Source organism: Amborella trichopoda, chromosome 8 (assembly GCF_054954075.1).
Source record: "Amborella trichopoda isolate Santa Cruz 75 chromosome 8, AtrichopodaSantaCruz75HAP2 v2.0, whole genome shotgun sequence".
Taxonomy (NCBI): Eukaryota; Viridiplantae; Streptophyta; class Magnoliopsida; order Amborellales; family Amborellaceae; genus Amborella; species Amborella trichopoda.
In genome coordinates this window covers 45067866-45090160 of record NC_142343.1, presented here as the reverse complement: position 1 = coordinate 45090160, position 22295 = coordinate 45067866, and the positions used below count along the sequence as shown (strand labels likewise).

Genomic DNA, 22295 nt, shown 5'->3' with positions numbered 1-22295 from the left:
CGGACCTATAAACAATTTTCTTATAAAGGTGAACAAGAATGGTGATAGGGGTCTCCTTGTCTAAGAACCCTAGAGAATGAGAAGAAGCCAACTGATGAACCATTAATATTAAAAGGAAAGAAAGGATTGGAGACCAAGGCTCTGATCCAAGATCTCCACTTGGGGCCAAAACCCATGTGATTCTGAATTTTATCTAGTAGGGTCCCAATCCGCACGATCATAGGCCTTTTTCCAATCTAACTTAATTACCAGGCCTTTAGATCCAGAGGTATACCTAGAGTGGATGACTTCATGGGCTACTAAGGCACCGTCAAGGATCTGCCAATTAGCAATAAAGGCCGATTGCATAGGGGATATAACCTTGTGCAACACCTTCTGGAGCCTAGAGGCGAAAACTTTAGAAGGAAATTTGTAAGAAGAATTAAGGAGGCTAATGGGGTGGAAATCCCTAACCTTTCTGCCCCATCAACTTTAGGAGCTAAAGAAATGAAGGTACAATTTAACGCAAAATTGAGACGGCCTCTATGATAAAATTCATTGAAAAAGGCTACTAGGTCAGGGGCAAGGGATTCCAGAATTGGTGGCAAAGAACCACTAGGAAACAATCTGGACTAGGGGCTTTATCCTTGGCAAGCTGGAAGACAACCTACAAGGGTCTCTCTAGCTAAGAGACACCCTCTTTGGGGGAAGGCTAAGGAAAGGAAGGTCACCAAGAAGGGTTTGGGAGTGCAAAGGGAAGAAAAAAGGTTTTTGAAGAACCTAACAAACATCCTGTTGATGTGCTCAGGCTGAGAAAATGATCTATCCCCTACTGTAATGTAGGTAATAGAATTACCAAGTCTCCTAGAACTAGCAGTTTTATGAAAGAAGGCAGTATTCCTATCCCCAACCTTGAGGCTCTTTATATTGTGGATCTTTGATACCAGAAAGTTTCTTCATGTTTAAGGAGGTGATAGAGATACTGCTTGGCTGTCTAATGTTTGGACAATACAAATCATACACAAAAGTAGAAACAGAAAGTGGGGCTCCATGTGCCCTAGTTTCCTCTCACTAAGTCTTATCTCTCTTAAAAAGTATTTGGAAGATAAGAGGTTGGGAGAAAGAGAAGAGAAACATGATTGGAAAAAATGATAGATGAGAAAGAGTGGTGTAAAAAAATATTCAAGAAAAAAGAAATGTTTTTGGAGTTGAAGTTGCAGAGTTTAATGAGGTACACAATAGTCTCTCAAAAGTGCCTGTTTCTCTTTCATGATCATAACAGAGTGGTATCCCCATTAATCTACCAAAAAAACATTTAACATAACCAGTAATGAGATAGGAGGGTCAAAATGAGAAGAGGGGAATGGGGAAGATGGGTTAATATGGATTTGAGAGAGAAGACGAGAGAGAGAGAGAGAGATTTTTGTTGTTCCGTGTTTATGCGATTGTGCCTTCTTCTCTACGTCTCCTTCTAGTAAGAACGGATTCAAACTCACCTCTCTCTAACAGCTAGAATTAACCCAGATTCAAAACCCTTAACCCCTTGATGAAGTCCAAAAATTTAAAAGAAAATAACTTCAAAACACCTTCTCACCCTCTCTCATCCCCAAACCCAGCGTTTGTAAAATTGAACCGGAACGGTTATCCGGACATGGCTCGGATGCGATTTAGCCTGTCTAACTGGTAAATCGGCCAATTCAACTATTCTAACCAAGCAAGTCCCAAGCAATCAACAAAGACTTGAAAAATAAAAAAGATTTGAAAAAAAAATCTACTAGCATATGAAAAGCACATAAAGAATAATTAAAACAAAACACATTCAAATAAAGTTGAAAATTAATGAAAAAAAATCGATTTCAACAAATCAATTTGTATCTAAGGATATTTTTAAAATTTTATGAAAAAGATCAAAAAATATCAAGGTAAGTATTGATGACCAAAATATTTTTTAATCTTTACCGTAATGTAAAGAATATTAAAAAATACATTAAATAACACTTCTAGTAAGAAAACATTTGGATCATTAGTTTCCATTGTTTTTAGATGGAACACCTACTTGCGTCCATCTTTGACATTGATGTTTTACACTTTCTGGACTGCATATGTAGAAATGCGGTCCAGCCCGCAGAAAACAATTTTCCTTTACATAATCGCTAAACTAGAGCAAATAATTGTTGGGTTTCATCAAAGGAAAATTGTTTCATGCAGATTGGACCGCATTTCTACATATGCGGTCTAGAAAGTGTAAAGCATTCATCTTAAAGATGGATGCAAGTAGATGTTCAATCTAAAAATAACGGAAACTAACAGTCCAAATGTTTTCTTACTAGAATTATTATTTTTAGTTTTTAAAATTTATTTATTTTTTCATATTCATGATCTTCATGTTAGAGATTATATCTCCTTAAAAATTAAGTCTTAAAATCCCTCTCAAAAATAGATTTATTATGAGGCTCGCATTTCTACATATGTGGGTTTGGCGGCATAGAAACCGGGTCCTTCATCAACATAGGGCGATATAGAAAGTAGTTAAAAAAGATGGTGTCTGATTTGGTGGTGAGGATTGGAAAAACTAGAGAGTGCTTTAATGTGTGCCAGAGAGAGAAATTGGACGAAGACAGAGGTTGCAGCCCCAGGTGTGATGATAAGGTTGCAGTCTAATCAAATCATTTTTTTTTTTATTGTTTTAATTTTTGAAAAAATTGGAAAAAAATTTGTAAATACTTTTTTTTTTTTCTTTAGTGTTTGATTCTCTAAGCTAAAACACTAAAATGGATCAAAACCGAACTAAACTGGTTTCCTTGATGTCAGATTCACCTGTCCAATCTGATTTTCTAGAAAGCCAGATCACCCATCCCATCTAGGATTCAGACTAGTCTCCTAGATGATTTCCTGAATAGCTACATCACCCATCCCATCTAAGTTTCCATGATGGCAATTCACTCCAATATTTGAAACAGGACTCGACCAAGGTACTCAAACCTTGAGAACTTTGGCTGAGGCGAGTTGCTCGTGCAAGTAGGAGCGAGTAACTCACGTGGGTTCAATCCTTTTTTTATTAAAAAAAAGGTAGAGTTAATTGTCGATTGGCATAGTGGCTCTTGGGCTCTGACTCCCATGAACTTTTCTTTTTTTAGCTCCTATGTGCTTCACAGTTTTCTTAGCACTTAAAAAGACCGGTAATAATGATTAAATAGGGGGATTCCAACTCTAACTTTGACATGAAATATGCGTGAGCACCATCCAAAAAGTCATATGTATGTACAACTTTTCACTTGAAATTGACATAGTATGTTTATATAAACTATAAAAATTTAGCGTACACTTCACTCGATAGAAACTTGTCTCGCCATTACGGAGAGGCTAAGTTACTCGACCGATTCCGAATGGCTTCAACCGAGTCTCATAACACTGATTCACCCGTTAGACCCAATTTCCCGGATTCGCCAGATCGCTGACAATTCTCGCTCATTTGACTCGAGAAGAGTAGCAATGTATTTGAACTGTTACATGCAAAACTTGATTGGGCGTTCAAAACGTGATGGGCTTTAACAAGTGCCTTGCTTGAGAGAGAGATAGGACTCGTGTCTTGTGTTGCAGGAGTGGATGAGAGAGTGTTGGTTATTCAAAACCTATAACTTTTCAGCAATTGGATCTGTCCTTCATAGAGATAGGACTCATCTCTTGTGTTGCAGGAATGGATGAGACAGTGTTGGGTATTCAAAACCTATAAATTTGCAGCATGGGAACTGTCCTTCGTATTCAAACTTATATCAGTATAAATACTGGTTTGTTTTTTCCAATTCATGCAGCTATAGCTCACTCGGATAGAAAGCAGAAACCTAAACCCTCCTAGGAGCATAATTATCGATACCACGCTGGATGGCTTGGTCCAACTGCTAGGCCCGGTCCAACTGCCAATCGGTGCTTTAGTTGGTCTAGTATAAAGTTGGTTTGGTGGAAAAGTTATCAAACTAATGTTAGACCAACTTCGACTTGTCGAACTGGTTAGCTTGGACTGATTGAACCAATTAAATAAAGTTATGCATTTTTTTTGTTTGTGGGTGCGGTTATATAGAGCTGAAGCTCTAAACAATAAAAGTAAAGACCACCTTCAAATAGTGTCGAGAAATGTGATTTCAATACTAGAAATCTTTGTGATAGCTTTAAAATACATTTTCATTTTTAATTATAAAATTGAAAGCTTCTAAAATAATATAAATCAAACATATCTATACAAACTAGAAAATCTTGAAAATTGATGGTAAAAAAATGTGTTATAAGGTGCACTATTTTCAAAACTTGAAATCCATTTTTTTTCTCATGTCCATGCATCTTGATGTCAAGATGACCAATTTGAGGATATTTGAGCATCAAAACAACTTTTCTAGTGAAATTTTTGAGATAGGTTCTAATTTGATTGTTTAGAGCTTTCGTTGTATATAAACTTTTACCTTTGTAGTACATTTTATATTTTTAAACAATTATCCTTATTTTTATTATTCTTTGGAATATCGGTTGCTAGACCTTCGCTGGTACAGTGACCAACCCGATACTAATAACATTGCATATAACATCTTCCTTTCGGAGCATATTGTATATCAACTCCATCAGGTAAACCTCAATTTGGACCATACTTTATAGGCATAGTTTCTTCCAAAACTTTTTAAAATTACACAACTTAACGAATCACTGTTTATTTTTACAACCACGTCTAAGACGGTAGCATTGTTTTGACCCATGTATGAACTCATGATTCTATCTCTCGAAGCTTGAAATTTGAAATTTTATAGAGAGAAAAGTTATGTCAAATTTCAAGTTTTAGAAAGAGACTGTCTAAATTTTTAGAGAGAGAAACTTGTCTCAAAAATTTTAGAGAGATATACTATTGTAAAATTTTAGAAAGAATCGTGGGACTATATATGGGGGAATTTCATCCTAAATAGATCTATTCTCTTCCTCAGAGGTGGATGCAAAATGAAATAGTATTTGCCTTAAATGTGTGATTCAAAAAACATTAAGGGATATCATGAATGTTAGGATATGGATATATCAGGTTCATATTGATATACATTATTATAAATGTATATCAAAGTTACTTGGTCGTTAAGTTAGTTTGGTGATAAGACCTCCTACTATTTACTTATATCTCCAAGAATCATATCATATTTATCTCTTTAATTGTGTGATTGTCTTTTATATATAGAAGTACTTGTTGATGTAAACATTCATTCAAAATAATGACGATGTAGTCAGTTGGGCTTTGGATCTATGGATATAAGGCTTCGGCCTGAACCACGTATATGTTGCGTTATCTTTCTATTTTATGTTCCCAGGAATTATAACATGGTATCATAGCAATAGACTTCTCAGCTCAGATTTGAGCTCGTCAACCCCAGATCTGAGGTCGGGAAATTTCAAGACCAGTTCCTTGATTCGTAGCTTATGATCTATCTCTCTCTCTCTCTCTCTAAAAACTCCGGTTCCAAAGAAATCTATTGAGACTTTTGGTCAGAGGACTTCACAGTACCGTGGGGTTACCAGGCATCGTTGGACTATCCTGAGGATATCAGGCATCATTGGATTCGGGAGAAACGAAGCGCATCTATGGGACAATAGTTGTAGAAAGGAAGGCCAGACTAAAAAGGGTAGACAAGTGTATCTTGGTGGATAAGATAAAGAAGAAAAGGCGGCTAAGGCCTATGATTTGGCACTTCTTATGAAAAGGAGTTAGAGGAGTTGAAGAACATGATGAGGCAGGAGTTCGTGGCCAACTTAAGGAGGAAAAGCAGCGGCTTTTCCAGAGGGGCATTTGTGTACCGTAGAATGACAAGGCATCATCAACGAGGACGATGGCAAGCTCCCATTGGCAAAGTTGCCGGAAACAAAGACCTTTATCTCGGTACGCAAGAGGAGGCAGTTGAGGCCTACGATATTATGGCCATTTACGAGGTGTCTCCGTCGTCACAAATTTCGACATTAGCAAATACTACGTCAAGAGAATATGCTCAAGCACGACGCTGATCGGTGGTGATCTTGCAAAAAAAAAGCAAAATTTTGAAGAAGTAGAGAAGAAAAAAAAAAAATGGGTGGTATTTTTTTTAAGATGTGGGCTATTGTATATAAGCCCAATTTCATTGCCAATTTTTTTTTATATCATTGTACTAAAAAAAAACACAAAAATGCATTTTGCAAGTTGGGTGTCTCTTCGCATCCCCACCAAACTTGAGGGGGAGAGTATAGGAGATAAGGAGATGAGATGAGTAGAGATGAAGTCAACATCTCTAATGTACCCGCTATGTGGACAAGAACATCAGTTCCAGTATACGCGTATTTTTCAGTTGTCTCGCGCATTATTTACTCCTAGCACCTCGCCATGTAGCAGAGGACTTCGTCACACCATTGTTGCAGCGACATAGTCAGGGGGAACACATACATTCATGATTAGCTGATTTTTCAAGGATAAGTTTTCACTAACCTTCAGTATTCGTTGCCACTTTATTTGTCGCAGAGCCATCTTTGTTGTGCCTTTGTACCACTTTTAGTGGTCTTTAGACCAAGTTTGGTGTTCACATGTCCCTGATTACATCTTTCGATCTTGCAGACTATTCGAGCACGTCAGTGAGAGCAGTGCAAGTTTCTTTGGCAACTTTTTAGTTTCAAGACTCCAGTTCCAGTTTCAGTTTGATGATCAAATTTTTCGAGCTTGGTTGATGATCAAGTTTTTCGTTACTTGATCCTATTTGATTATAGAGTTTTCCGTTGCTCCATCTTGTGTGATGATCGTCGAGTTTTTCGTTATTCAATCCTAGATCTTTCGAATAAGAGAGAAAGAAAGATCATTTTCTTTAGAGAAAGAAAGATCATTTTCTTTTAGAGAGAGAAAGTCTTTAGAAAAAAAAAAAAGCCTCTAAGAGAAAAGATCTTCAGAGAAAAAAACCCTAGAGGGAGAAAGTCTCTAGAAGAAAGTAGAGAGCCCAATAAATAACGTTTCTTAGAAGACCATAGTAACATGTGCAATTTATCATGGATTTGATCATTACTCGTTTTTTTTGTCAACTTAGTATTGTTCAAACTCTAGCTGCTTTATGTCAAAGCATCTTGGGTTTGAGGGATAGTATTAGGATATGGATATCGTACGTTCATATTAATATATGTATGTCAAAGTTACTTGATCATCAAGAGTTTGAGGGGGAGTGTTAGGATATGGATATATCGGGTTCATATTGATATACAACATTATAGATGTATATCAAAGTTACTTGGTCATCAAATTAGTTTAGTGATAGGGTTTCCTACTATTTACTTATATCTTCAAAAATCATATCATATTTATCTCCTTAATTGTGTGATTGTCTTCTATATATAGAGGTATTTATTGATGTAAACATTAATCCAAAATAGTGAAGAGGTAGTTAGTTAGATTTTGGATCCGTAGACATAAGGCTTCGGTCTGAACCACGTAAATATTGTGTTCTCTCTTCTTCTATCTCCATTCTAACATAGAAAGCATGGTTCAAGGAATATACATAATTTTCCCATATTTGAATTAGTTTCTATCCACTCAAATCTTGCACAAAACTTTGGGGTGAGTATAAATAAAAAAAAAATGCAAATTATGAAGCCTAGAACAATATTTTTTGTTGGAAAGTATTTTTGTGGAGTCACACCTTTATAAAGCTATAAAGGTGTCAATTTCACATCCAATGGTCAAGATTAGTTGTGACCACCTTGTATCAAAGGCACATGGTCTCATTACATACTGCCCTATAGAAAAAGTTTATACAAGTACGAGGCTCTAAACAATCAAATTAGGGCGCACCTCAAAAAGTTTTACTATAATAGGTTGTTTTGATACTCAAATATCCTCAAATTGATAATCTCGACCTCAATATTTATGGACAACAGAAAAAAATAGATTTTAAGTTTTGAATAGTGCATCTTGTAATACATTTTTTAGATCATCAATTTTCAAATTTTCATAGATCTGCTCGATCTACATTATTTTTGAAGCTTAACTTTTATAATTAGTGATGAAAATATATTTTAAGACAAACACAAAGATTTCTACTACTGAAACATTTCATGACACTATTTGAAGCTGCATTTTACTTTGATTGTTTAGAGCCTCAGCTTTATTCAAACCACACCCTACGTTTAAGAGGATTATCTATTATTCTCCTTAGATTTATTGCACCAACTATGAAATGAGAGTGAAACTAAGTCCCCTCTTAGCCTCATTTGCATACACATTCATCTAAAATATCAATTTGGATTGGGAGGCGAGTGCGTTGTTTTCTAAAAAAAATAGTAATGCCAATTTCATGTGTAGTTGTGAACAAACACTATTACTGCAGGACTTCAAATAATTTTGTCATCTCGGCATGGATATCAACAAATATGGAACAATTCTTTTGGAAAATATCTATAGATATATCTTCTAAGTTTTTAGCAAATATTGGTAGATATTTCTCTATATATTGATATATCTTTCACTATTTGCCAAAGGGAATGACAGCCATGGATGATGAGATCATTGGAGACCACAAAATTGCAGAAAAAAATACTATTTAAAGGAAAAAACCCCTTATAAAATTATTATAATTTAATCAAATTTATATTTTTCTCAATTATCAATTCGAAAATTATTTTTTAAATACCCAAATTGCCCCTTTAATGGTTGGGATCCCTAAATATGCAGTCCATCTAAGTTGTTCTTAAAGATAATGTTAGCACTCGACTGATGGAACTAGGTAGCTCCCAATCTTGACCTAGGCCCAGACTCGTACCTAGTCGGGTCCCATCCACTTTCAGTTTTGTTTGTTTGTAATAGTTTTATCATACGGATATAGATTTTTGGGCTTTTGATTTCTCATGTTTGGCAACAGTGTCTAGATTTTCAATGAAATTGTTTTCTTTTGTTTAATAACCTGTTTGGGAGTCTTCCATTATGGAATATGTAGGGTAACCTATTTTTAACTTTTAATTATTGTTAGGGATATTGTTGAGAAACCACTAAAAAATAGATAGTTCATTTAGATCCAGATATATTTAAATTTGTTATTTTTTCATGAAGCTTTGATTAGGTATGGCATCTCGATTTTGCAAATTATTAGTCTTAAGACGGCCTCTCTCTAGATCTTAAAATACACTCTCTCTCTCTCTCCAAACTTTTCGTATGCACCATGCTAATATCCATTAGATTTTAGTACAATGTTAAAATATGTTCGCATCGTAACGTATAAAAGGACACATTGATTGATGGTGAAATTGTGACATCTACTCACCTTGGAGTAAAGAAATCACAAGCCTTCTACCCTGGAGTAAAGAATACACTTCTCTAACATTGACATTGAAATAGATTTAAGAAAGCCAAGTAGATTAACAACTGCATATCCAAATAATAAAATTGAATTTCATTTTATTTCATTAACGAAATAATTACTTTAAAAAACATTACCGTCCATGAAACACGATTTAACAACTCATACTTTCTACATTCCCCCTCCAAAAATGACCAAAAACTTCAGTTCTTGCGTTAGAGAGAGAAAGAGAAAGTGGGAGAGAGATTCCCAGGTGCCACTTTATTTAGTCAACTTCTTTCATCTTACTCGTCATCCTTAAGTTGAGGCACGTCGGCATCCTTGGAAGCTTCAGCTTCATCGATGCTTAGACCAAACTTAAGCATCTTGTCAAATTCTCCCTTCTTCACAATGTTCTTTTCAATAACGTTGAGGATCTTGTGTTGCTGCAACATCTCCCAAATCCTATGCATTCACGGATGAGCTTCTCATAATTGTTGATGCAAAACGCCCTGCGAACATAGAGCTTGATGTTTTCCAGCTTCTTTCGAGTATCAAGGAGGTCAAATGGAGCCCTCTTTGAAACAAAGAGAATAGCCTTGAACTCAAGCTGGCCCTCAAACTGAGAAACACTTAACAGTAAGGTGATCTTCCCTGTCGTTGGTCAGTGATTTGTAGAAAGAAACACACTTCCTTTGTTATATCTTCTGGCTCTCAACCAATTGGGATTTTGCTCGTTAACCAGGTTACCAGAGCCCACCGATTGCTAACCTCCTCCTTGTATAGATGGGACAGCTGATGAACTCAGTGTGCTTCTTAACAGACGAACACAGTACAGTAGAGAGAGAGTCTCTTCTCCAGAATTAAGCATGTCAAAAAAACAAAAAGAGAAGGATTGATCAGGCCCTCCACTATCTTCTTGGCAAATCAGGATTACTCAATAATTCAATTTACCCAAACAAGTTTCAGCAACTTTTTGTGAAAGCTATGTAAAATTTTCAGGTTCCTCCTCATTAAAAAGAAGTGAAAATTCAGTACGTTTCATAAAGGTTGCTCTCATTCCCAAATTAAGAAAATTACCGAGACTTCAAAATTCAAGCTTTGAAAAATCATGTGAAATTACAAATCTACTCTTAAATCTTATCGGGCTCTACGAGCATAAAACTCAAACCACGCATTGACAAGAGAATGCGAGAAAAGGAGGCAACAATGGAAGAGCATGTGCCTTGGAACAATTGAGCAGACAATAGAATCAAAACAAAAGAGCTTTCCAAGAAGCTCACCTGATCCTCCTCCAAGAAGAAGAGAATCTTGGTACCCTGCCTAAAGGCCTCCCATTAGCATCCCTTGTCACTGTAAAGGAGCCACCAGCCTGTGACTCCCAAATGTACTACTCATCATCGTTGTGCTTTGTAGTGCACGAGTGTGTGTTTAAGAGAGAGAGAGAGAGAGAGAGAGAGAAAGCTGCGCACCTAAACCAAAAGGAAATGCACATTCAACAGCTTACATGAAGAGCAAGGCTTCTACGTATGGATTGAATTTCAACCATGAACAACATCTAATGCAATTATAAGAAAGAAAACTTTTACATTCTGCCCAAGTTATATCAAGTGAGGAGTAAGCATGGCAAAAGACTGGAGAAAAAGGGAGATCAAGTAAACCAAGTTCTAGGAATAATAAGAGTTCTGCCTGCTAGTATGGATTGACCACATGTTGGCAGCTGTGAAGAAGCTCTGTGATTAAATCGTCATCTCCTTCCTGGACATAAAATTTGGAATTCATATCAAGCCAACTGCATCGATTCACCCACATGGCATAGGCATGAAAACCTTGGAAATACATACCAAGACAAGCATGCACACGCATGAGAGAGAGTGAGAGAGAGAGAGAGAGAGAGAGAGATAGAGATCCCAGAAGAATAGTATTAGTTCAACAAAACCACAAATGCTATAAATCCAGCCATTAGATTCCAAATGAAACTATTAACACTTTCCTTTAGAAAGGGCTAGCGTTCTTCAAAGGCATTCAAGTAATCAGGTATAGAACAGCCAAGCTTTCTAAATCCATAAAACGTTCTAGCAAGGACCATTGACTATAACCCAGAACCAATAGACCTAGCCTGAGACCGTTCTCACACACTCTTCGAGAAGACAAGCAGGGTGTTTTTCGGAGATTGTAATGCAGAGCAGAAGAAATCCAAATATAACCAAAACTCTAGCAAGATAACTATTGACCATTTGGATCTCACTTAAACTACCTCGCACTTTTTTAGAATAGAATTTGGGTTTTCGATAATGAGTTCAGATACAGAGGAGAAAAGAGAAGGGAAATTACATCAGAAGAGTTGGTGAGTAAGTCTCGAAGGAAAATCTTCTGGTTACTGTAACTGCTGTTGATGATGAGGTGCAACTTGATGGATACTCAGTTCTTGTTAAGATGTCACTCGAGAGAAGTATTACTCAATGTTTGATGTGCAGAACAGTGTGTGCTCTGTGTTGAAGCCGGAAAGCATCCATGTGCAGGCAAACATCACACTAAAGCTGGCTAATACATACACACTAGTATATGTATTATGCATTTGACTTTTGGGATTGTCTACAAAGAAACCATTTAACTATTGTACATAGAAGTCACAATCATTCTTGTCCCTTAAATTTCAAAATGGGCGGTTGTAAGAGCGACATTAAATAGACACAAAGTTCCAAAAAGAAATTCTCGGTCTTCGTGACTTACCTCAAGCCATCCAATTTGACATCTAATGAGTGGGAATTTATCTTTTGTACATGGAGGTTACAATCATTCCCACTCATTAGATGTCAAATTGGATGGCTTAAATTTCAAAATGGGCGGTTGTAAGAGCGACATTAAATAGACACAAAGTTCCAAAAAGAAATTCTCGGTCTTCGTGACTTACCTCAAGCCATCCAATTTGACATCTAATGAGTGGGAATTTATCTTTTGTACATGGAGGTTACAATCATTCCCACTCATTAGATGTCAAATTGGATGGCTTGAGGTGAGTCACGAAGTCCGAGAATTCCTTTTTTGGAACTTTGTGTCTATTCAATGACACTCTTACAACCCACCCATTTTGAAATTTAAAGAACAAGAATGATTGTGACCTACATGTACAAAAGTTAAATGGTCTCTTTGTACACAAATCACAAAATCTATTTTGAATTTGCAAAGCCCTATTATACACATGCAAGCGAGGAATGGACTAGGGGCAATCTCCAAATGCTCACATGAATCCATCGAAGCGATAAAAGGGATTGCTATCCTGCATATCATATAATCCTCCTCATTGGTGGTCTGACATTGGCATGATAATAATAAATTATGATGATGATGATATAGTAGCTGGTAATTTCAACGACATGCTCAAAAATAGAAAGCAAATAAAAGAATTATGGCAAACAGAAGTCGTCTCCTACTTTGAGATGATAAGAGCTGTAACATACAATGTTCAGTATCTTTGAAAATGTTACAATTGATTATGATAGGGCCACCATATGGAAATACACATTCAAGCAAATGTTACAATTGATTATGATAGGGCCATGATATGGAAATACACATCCATGCACTAATCAAGACTTTTCATTCCAAAACTCGTTATAGTGATCATGAACATTATGCCACTGCACTTGCCTTTTGTTTAAGGAAAAAGTTTATATAACGTTGCAACCTTAAAATGTAGAATAAAGGTGCACCTAAAAAATCCCTCGAAAAAGGATGCTTTGATGATGGAAAACACTCTAATAGATCATATTGAAATCGAGATGTATAAATCTAAAAAGAAAAAAGATATTGCGTCGCAAAAATAGTGCATCTTACAACACATTATCTGGACCATCCATTTTTAAGATTTTCATGAATTTATAGATCTACCCTATTTGAATCATTTTTGGGGTTTAAAATTTTATAATTAGATAAAAATTGGATTCCTAGGCCATCCTAAGAAGTTTAGATACCAAAATTACACATCAGCATAAAATATGAGGTGCACCTTATTTTGATTGTTTAGGGTTGCAACCTTATGCAAACCACATCCTTTGTCTAATTGAGAAACTCTTGTTTTTTTTTTGAGAAAAATTGGGGAACTCTTGTTTCCCAACAAATAACATAAACTTCATATCACTTACATATCCCTGCTATCATGCAAGGATAATCAAAGTCCCTGATCCCATATGTTTTGACTGGGCTATTCGCAAGCGTGACACAGAGTTGAATGTGGGAAAACTGATTTCACAGGGTCCGTCATTCTTTTCGAGGTAACTGAAATCCTTCTTTCTTATTTCTTTTTCTGATTGATTTATTTTTATTTCTTATTTATTATTTTTCTTTATCTATATATATATATATATATATATATATATATATATATATATATATAGGAAAAAGCTGGGGTTAGCCCACTAGCTCATATGAACATATGAGGCCAACGACCTAGATTGAATCTGGGGAGATCTGACGATCACGGATGTCCGATAGTGCTTGAATTTTATTTTTTTTCTACAAATCTAAATCACTTGAAATTTCATATGTGTGCTCTTCTCATCAAGGCGCACCTAATAAAAATATTAAAAATATGAAAAAAATTATTCGTGAAAAACAAAATGACCAAAATACCCCCCAAAACTTTTTGGGGGTATTTTGGTCAATTTATTTCATGTAAAATATTTTTTTGATATTTTTCGAAGATTCACCTATTTTTGATGAACACACACCTAAAATTTCAAGTGATTTGGATTTGTAGAAAAAAAAATATCGGACATCCGTGACCGTCAAATCGGCCCAGATTCAATCTGGGCCGTTGGGCTCATATGTTCATATGAGCTAGTGGCTGCCTCAGCTTTTTCCATATATACAGTGGTATAACTGTAATATTAGTCAAAGCAATAATTTGTGGATACACTGGTTGGCTAAGAGGTTAGTGGGATTTCCACAAGTTATATATACAGTGGTATAACTGTAATACTAGTAGAAAACTGAACTATGATATAGGATTCTAAAAGTATTGCAGTAGTAAGTTCAAAGTCGTCGTGACCCAATGATCACTAAAGGCCGAGAAAGAGCCGTGAAAAGTGTAGGGACTGTTTCCGATTGACTCGAATTATGATGGCAAACTTTATTAGAACTCTATCTAGTAGAGGTCAGCTAAATACATTACGTGTGAACAACCGTGAAGGGATAATAACAGATAACATAGAAAAATAAATACAAACTGGAACATACCTAAGGTTCCCGTTTCAGATATTTATAGTAAAGGATCTTTTGAATTTAAGACTAGCTTCTCTATTAAAACCATAGAACAAAGTATTTCTGTCATGGAAACCCAGGATAAATTCCAACTACTTGCTCCTAGAATGATTGAAGATCATAAGAGAAAGGAATATAAATATTTACATACTGGCATTGTCCAAATAGCTGTAAAACCTTTAACCAGAACAGGACTAAACAATTCTATCCTACTCTGCTTAAGGGACAGCAGACATAAGCGATTCACTGATCCCCGAATCTCTGTAACGGGCCTATTTACTTCAACTGTTTTACAAACTTTTCAGTGGCCCTAACAGACCCAAACCTCTTAAAAGTCCTAACTCTAAACCTTCAAACTCAAGGTTTTGACATGGACCCAGGTTCACAAAACTTAGCTTTTGTTTACCGAATATGTTACATGGTAATGAATACCTTATGTCCAAATGCGAGACAAATGGACTCTAAAGGTCAAACAATATTTTTCCAAACAAACATGGACAAATCAAACCTTGTAATACCCAAGTCTATTGCATGGTCACAGGTAAAATTACCTGAAAGATGGTCTTTGCAATCAGAAGCGCAAATTAAAGCTCCAGAAAACAAAGATCCTGAACAAATAATTGAATATTCTGATGGGGAAATAGAAATTAGATTTCCATCCTCCAGGAAAACCACACTTAGAATAGCTGAATCCAGTCTCAGGGATCTTCCAAGAAGTTCAACTTCTTCGGTCCCACAATCTGAACATGAAAGTCTCATAGACGAACTGTCATAGACAGATTGAATAGAACAAACCAGGTTCAACAACCCGTCTATAGAGTTGAAACTCCAAGTTCTTCTGAAATAGAAGAACAGGAACCAACTCCTTCAGATTGAGACTTTAATGTCAATGTAATTCAAAAGGAAGAACTTACAATTAACAAAGAATGGATTAAAAAGGATTTTTACTTTAAGAAAATAGGTTAATAAGAAAATGGTTTTTAAAGGAATTTAAAGAATCCCTTAGAGATACCTTTCATTTCAAATTCAACAAATTCATGTTAAAACACAAGGCAACCGTAAAATTCTTTAAATGGTTAAAATATATAGCAAAGGATTATAATATCAAAATCACAAAATTTGAGGTAAATATGGTAGAAAAATCTTTCCAAACTTTCCAAACCTCTAAAGGTGAGACGATTGAGTCTATACATCCCCCTGAGGTCAGTATAAGACTCACTGCGGAAAAGTTAGGAGAAAAGGTTGAGATTAGAGCTTCACCTCTAAAACTAGGACCTAAGGAAGTGATCAAAGTATAGCCAAAATCGATGGAATACCTCATATTATTGAACAAAATAATTATACAAATACTTTTCTTCAAACATTAGGAAAACAAACTACCCGAATAGAAAATGCCATAAGCAAATTGAAACCAACTCCTGAACCTAAAAGCTTGGAAAAGAGAAAAGAAGCTGTCCCATTCAAACCTCCAACTATTGACGAAATTCAGCCTGCAGGGAATAAAGAAAAAAGAGGAGAATAATGAATTAATTGATGAGCTGGTCAAAAGATTGAAAAAGTTGAATATTAATGATAAGGCTCAAATCTCTAAAACTCAAAAAGGAGATGTTCAGGTCCTTGAAAAGGCACCTGATGAAGAGATTGAAGAAATGGAGAAAGCTTTTAAAACCGAAAGCTTAGAAATAAATAGGATTGATTATGGCAAAAAAGTGAGACCTGTATCCCAAACCCGAATGTACTATCCTAAACCTACCCTAATAGATCTACAAATAGAAGAAGATCTGATATCAACCTCAGTTTCTTACTCGGGAAAATCCATAGTGAACTGGAATATTGATGGTACGGCAGAAAATCAAATCTTAGATCTCATGAAACACATGACTATGTATGCCACTGCCTGCAAGACAAGTGGAAATCAGGATCATGAGATAGCCAAAGCAATAATTTGTGGATTCACTAGTTGGCTAAGAGGTTGGTGGGATTTTCATATGGAAGAAGATTCAAAAAATCAAATATTAAATGCCACAAAACAATGGATAGTCAAACGAGAGGATGGCCAAGAAAATATAGTACAAGAAGGGAATGCAGTAAATACATTGATTTATACTATAACCCTTCATTTTGTCGAAAGTACTGATCTACTAGCAGCAAGATCTGAAGATTTATTATCCAATCTTAGATGTCCAACACTCTCTCATTACAAATGGTATAAAGATGTATTCTTCTCAAAACTACTATCTAGAGAAGATAGAAAATTAGATCACTGGAAAAAAAAATTTATTGTTGGTTTACCACATCTCTTTGCCGAAAAAGTCAAAACCAGGCTCAAGAACAAACATGGGGGGCTCATTCCTTATTCTTTGTATACCCTAGGTGAATTATCAGCAGAAATTTGTGCTGAAGGTCTAGCTTTGTGTACAAACCTCAAACTTAGAAGACAATTAGATAAACAAAGAATAACGGGGAGGAAAGAGCTAGGAGACTTTTGTGAACAATTTGGATTCAACAATTTACCCCCGTCAAAGCCCTTTCACAAAAGAAAACATGACACTGTCAAGGGAAGGAAGTTTAAACCTTACCAACAGACCAAAGATAAATTCTCCAAAAAATTTCTAAAAGACAAACCATTCTTCAAATACAAAGGAAAGAGGAAGATTCATGTTTGTTACAACTGTGGCAAAGTTGGCCATTATAAAAACAAGTGCAGAGTCCAAAAAAAGATTAATTCTTTAGAATTGGATGACCATATCAAAAAACAATTATTTGAGATACTCCAAATTGAAACTAAAACGACAGACTCTTCTGAATCAGAAGAAAGAATGCTAATTGCAGAAATCAATGATGAAGATATCATTTTTAGTAGCTCCGATTCGCATTCTGATTATGAAGAATTAGAAAAAGAAAAGGATAATTGCCAATGTAATTATTACAAAGTAATAATAGATACGAATGGTTTGAATATTAATACCCTTACAAAAGAAGAAGATTTAATCATAGATCTTATTGACCAAATAATAGATCCTGAGGCTAGAAGAGAAGCCTTAGTAAAATATATAAATATGTCAAAAACCCCATCAAAAGGCTCCAAATCTTCTCTTGTCCCTACAAAAGAAGACTATAGCTTTCATGATATTTTAAAACGAGTACAAAATAAATCTCATATAGAAAAAGAACCTTCAATAACTGAACATAGATATGAGATTAATGAAGTAAGAACTGAATTGATAGCTGTGAAATCAAGCGTTCAAATACTGGGGCTAGCTCAGGAACCAATCAGCGAAAAAATTGAAAAGGATGATACAGAAGAAAAGTTTGATCAACTGATAACTGAGCACAATATCCCCATACCACCAGAAGTTGAAGATACCCTTCCTAAACCTGAAACTTCTAAAAATCGTATGAATATAATAGAAAAAATTCAAAACTGTGAATATGAAAATTTGGCAGATAAAATAATAACTCAAAAATGGTTTACTAATATCACAATAGTAGTACAAAAAGAATACAGCTTCCAAACTGCCGCCCTAATAGATTCAGGGGCAGATTTAAATTGTATCAACGAAGGATTGGTACCAACCAAATATTTTAGTAAAACTACTTAAATTCTTAATACTGCAGATGGTAGTAAAATGCTCATAAACTACAAACTAACAGACACTGCAGTTTGCAATAATGGTGCTTGCTTCAACTTTTCATTCATAATGGCCAAAGGTTTAAGTCAACCTGTTATCTTAGGGACTCCATTTCTAAACATGCTCTATCCAATAAAGATAGATGATACAGGGATAGAAGCTGACATTGAAGGGTATAAAGTTAAATTTACCTTTATTGAAAAGCCAAGAGTCCATGAGATTAACAAAATCAAAGACAATTTCTTCTAAAGAAAAATTTTTATATCACTTAAAAGAGGAAATAAAATATAAAAATATAGAAGAGAAAGTGTCTCTTCCTGAAATACAAAACAAAATAAAATTTTTTAAAATGAATATGAAAAAAGAAATATGTGTTGATATCCCTAATGCCTTTTGGGAAAGAAAGCAACACAGAGTAAAACTACTTTATGAACCAGACTTCAGAGAAAGCAAAATCCCTACCAAAGCTAGACCCATTCAAATGAATAATAGATTACTTGAAATTTGCAAAAAAGAAATACAAGACTTATTAAAGAAAAAGCTTATCAAAAAAGCTCCTCGCAATGGAGCTGTTCGGCCTTTTATGTAGAAAAGGCCTCTGAAATTGAAAGAGGAACTCCTAGATTGGTGATAAATTACAAACCTCTTAATAAGGTCTTAAGATGGATTAGATATCCAATCCTGACAAAAGGGATCTCCTGGATAGACTAGTCAATGCATATATATTTTCCAAATTTGACCTCAAATCAGGCTACTGGCAGATTCAAATTGCCGAAGAAGATAAATATAAAGCTGCCTTTAATGTTCTATTTGGGCAGTTTGAATGAAATGTTATGCCATTTGGATTGAAGAATGCTCCCTCTGAATTTCAAAATATAATGAATGAAATCTTTAATCCCTATACTAAATTTATGATTGTCTATATTGACGATGTGCTTGTTTTTTCATAAACAATTGAGTAGCATTGGAAGCATTTAAACAGTTTTATCAAAGCAATAAAAAATGTTGGCTTAGTAGTCCCTGCAAAAAAAATAAATCTTTGCCAAACAAAAATTAAATGTCTTGGGCATAATATTTTTCAAGAGAGAATTATTCCAATTGACAGGGCAATCGAATTCGCGTCCAAATTCCCACATATAATCTTAGGTAAGACGGAATTACAAAGATTCCTTGGCTGCCTAAATTATATTTCGGATTTTTACAAAGATTTAGCAATTGATGCAAAACCTCTATTTCAAAGGTTGAAAAAGAATCCTCTAGCATGGACGGATGAACATACTAATGCTGTGAAAAGGATTAAAATTAAAGTAAAAAAATTACCATGTCTAGCACTTTCTAGTCCTTCAGCTTTCAAAATAGTTGAAACAGATGCTACGGAACAAGGTTGTGGTGTTATCCTCAAACAAAAGGTGAATAACCAAGAACAATTGGTTCGGTTTACATCTAAAACCTGGAACCCCGCTAAGCAGAATTATTCCACAGTCAAAAAAGAAATACTTGCAATTGTCCATGCCATTACTAAATTCCAAAGTGATTTACTTAATCAATCATTCCTTTTAAGGACAGATTGCAAAGCAGCTAAAGACATCCTCTAGAAAGACGTAAAAAATCTCGTGTCTAAACAAATTTTTGCAAGATGGCAAGGCATTCTTTCTGCTTTCGAATTTACTATTGAACATATTAATGGTAAACATAATTATCTGCCTGACTTCTTGATTCGAGAATTTCAGCAGGGAGGACAAACGAGGCAAGTAATCCCAAAATCAGGCCATGGACATAGTTCCTAGCCCAAGCTTATCCCTGGCATCCCCTTCAACACCAAAATCCCTAATAAGAAAACAAATTCAAGACATTGACCTGTCCCCCTCTCAAAATCCAATATGCACTCAAACTCCTAGTGCAAAATCAATATATCTAGACACAGCTTATATTCCATTGTTGGTCATTGAAAATGAACATCAGTCCAAACATCCGACTGAGATAGCTGCCTTATACCTCAGGCACCATATGCATCAAAATAATGGAGAAAAACCAAAGAATGGTATGAGTGTATTCTCATAGAAACTGAATCAGTTTTTATAGTCCATCACTCAAGAAACAATGACAATGAAATAGCCTATTCAAAATTTCAAATTAAAAAGATTATTACCTACAAAGAATGGGGACTGGACCCTTTAAAACCCAGGTTTCTCAAAGCAAAAGGATTTAAAATCAGATCCTACCATAATTATCAATATATAATGGCTTGGGATGAAGTCTTCACGTACCAAAATATGAAAAATTCTCACAGTTGGTACATACAGTTTAAAATAATTGACCCAAATGATTTACCCAACTGGTTTAAAAATTGGTTCTCCATATGGGGATCCACAGACCAGATACTTCCAACAAAACTTCAAATTTCTTAGAGAAAATTCTTTAATTTTAATAAGAAAAGTTCAAAAAGAAACTTTCATATATATTTTATGGCCCTTTATCAAATCCCATGAATTCTAAAATGGGAATATCAGATCTCATTAGATGACATGGACCGTTATGATTATATCCCACAATTACACCACCAAATTGCCATTAAATGGTGGGATAGTTACAAAAATGATTCTTTAACTCCTAATAATATCAAAATGAAATTCATATCCCCTTCTCCACCTCCAAAAATGGATATTTTCGATTATGTGACCCATCTTCAGCAACAACACCTATCCATGACCAAAGACGAGCTTAAGCTCAAAATCTGGAAAGCTCTTGAAGTCATTGATGACAACATGTCTACCCAAAGTGAAGACCCTGAAGACTATACTCCCCTAAATGAAGACGATTGTTATGGCAACAAATTTCCTTCAACATGAAGAAATTTCAGGGGGCAAGCACGACCCCAAAACAAAGCATCACCGACACTATCGACAAAAGCAACCCGACAAAAGCAACCCAAAACAAAGCATCACCGACACTACCGACAAAAGCAACCCGTCATCATCACCGGCAAAATAATATCACCATCACCGACAACCTGTCACCATCACTAAAAAGTAGCATGACGAATGCGAATACTATAGCCACCAACAGCCGACAAACTGTAACAGGACACGTGGACGGATACTGTAGCCACCGACGGACACTGTAGCGGATTCCAAACATTTGAAGTCCGCAAAAGTCTATAAAAGGGCAGAACCTCAACCCATTTAAACACGCTGGATCTTAGAGTTTCCGAAGTTTCTCTAAGTCTCTCTCTCTACTCTGCTCTTAGCCTCAGCCTCTCTGCTCTCTGCTCTCTGTGTAGACTCTTTGTAATCTCTCTGTAATTTTTCTGTAACCTCTTTTTAATCTCTCTGTAATTTTCTGTAACCCCTTTGTAATCTCTCTGTATATCTGGTGGTGTATCACGCCATCTGATTTAGTAAAAGTGTGCTATGTGTGATTGTTTTTGGGACAAGGTTCCTGCTTACATCCTGGAACAGTTAAAGCTCTTTACCAGTCTCTGTATTTGTCGAATGTGAGTATGCTTTTTGTCTGAATCCTTTCTGTTATCATATTACCTGTTGTTTTATTACCTGTTTTATTCTCTGTTTATTATTTCTTTGTTCCTGTATTTTATTATTTCTTTGTTCCTGTATTTTATTATTTCTTTGTTCATATATATATATATATATATATATATATATATATATATATATATATATATATATATATATATATATATATATATATATATATATATATCTAGATGCTCTACTTCTTCTGTTCCACAGACGGACCATGAGTAAAATCATAGAAGACCAATAATCGAAGGATTGACTAGAACAAATAGTCAAGTCCAACAACCAGTATATGGAATATATGAACCTAGTTCCCCAGATACAGAACCAACACCTTCTGACTTAGACTTCAATATCCTTACTCTCCAAGAAAAAAAAAAATTTAAAATAGATAAAGAATGGATAAAACAAGACTTCTTGTCTGATGAAAATAAAAGTATCCGGGATTGGTACTTAGCAAAATTTTCTCAAGAGTCACTGGATGCTCTGCATAAAAGGTTTAATAAATTTATAATAAAGTATAAAAGAAATGAAAGATTCTTTGACTGGTTAAGACGTACTCTAGGGGAAAAAGATATTAAAAT

The 22295-nt window shown here is 35.2% G+C and overlaps 2 long non-coding RNA genes and 1 pseudogene across 31 annotated transcripts in view; 1 reads left to right on the top strand and 2 right to left on the bottom strand.

The window, feature by feature from the left end:
- The first annotated feature begins 5452 nt into the window (after nucleotides 1-5452).
- LOC148781140 (AP2-like ethylene-responsive transcription factor AIL1 pseudogene) lies at nucleotides 5453-6636 on the top strand (annotated as a pseudogene).
- A 2738-nt stretch (nucleotides 6637-9374) lies between these two features.
- LOC105420509 (uncharacterized) overlaps nucleotides 9375-22295 on the bottom strand; it is a 44787-nt gene continuing 31866 nt past the window's right edge. For 10 of the 30 annotated variants that reach the window (XR_016060921.1, XR_016060917.1, XR_016060914.1 and 7 more), the window contains 4 exons: nucleotides 10971-11039; nucleotides 10754-10839; nucleotides 10565-10653; nucleotides 9375-10133 (listed from right to left, as the gene is read on the bottom strand). This is a non-coding gene — a long non-coding RNA (uncharacterized LOC105420509). Of the gene's footprint in view, nucleotides 10134-10564; nucleotides 10840-10870; nucleotides 11040-11615; nucleotides 11772-12526; nucleotides 12594-22295 lie in introns of those variants that run through there. The other 20 variants (XR_016060915.1, XR_016060927.1, XR_016060930.1 and 17 more) reach the window with 8 other exon arrangements.
- On the bottom strand, nucleotides 15841-16443 carry LOC148781139 (uncharacterized). Its single transcript, XR_016060941.1, has 2 exons — nucleotides 16349-16443; nucleotides 15841-16033 (listed from the first exon to the last, which is right to left on the bottom strand). It is a non-coding gene; the product is annotated as an uncharacterized LOC148781139 (long non-coding RNA).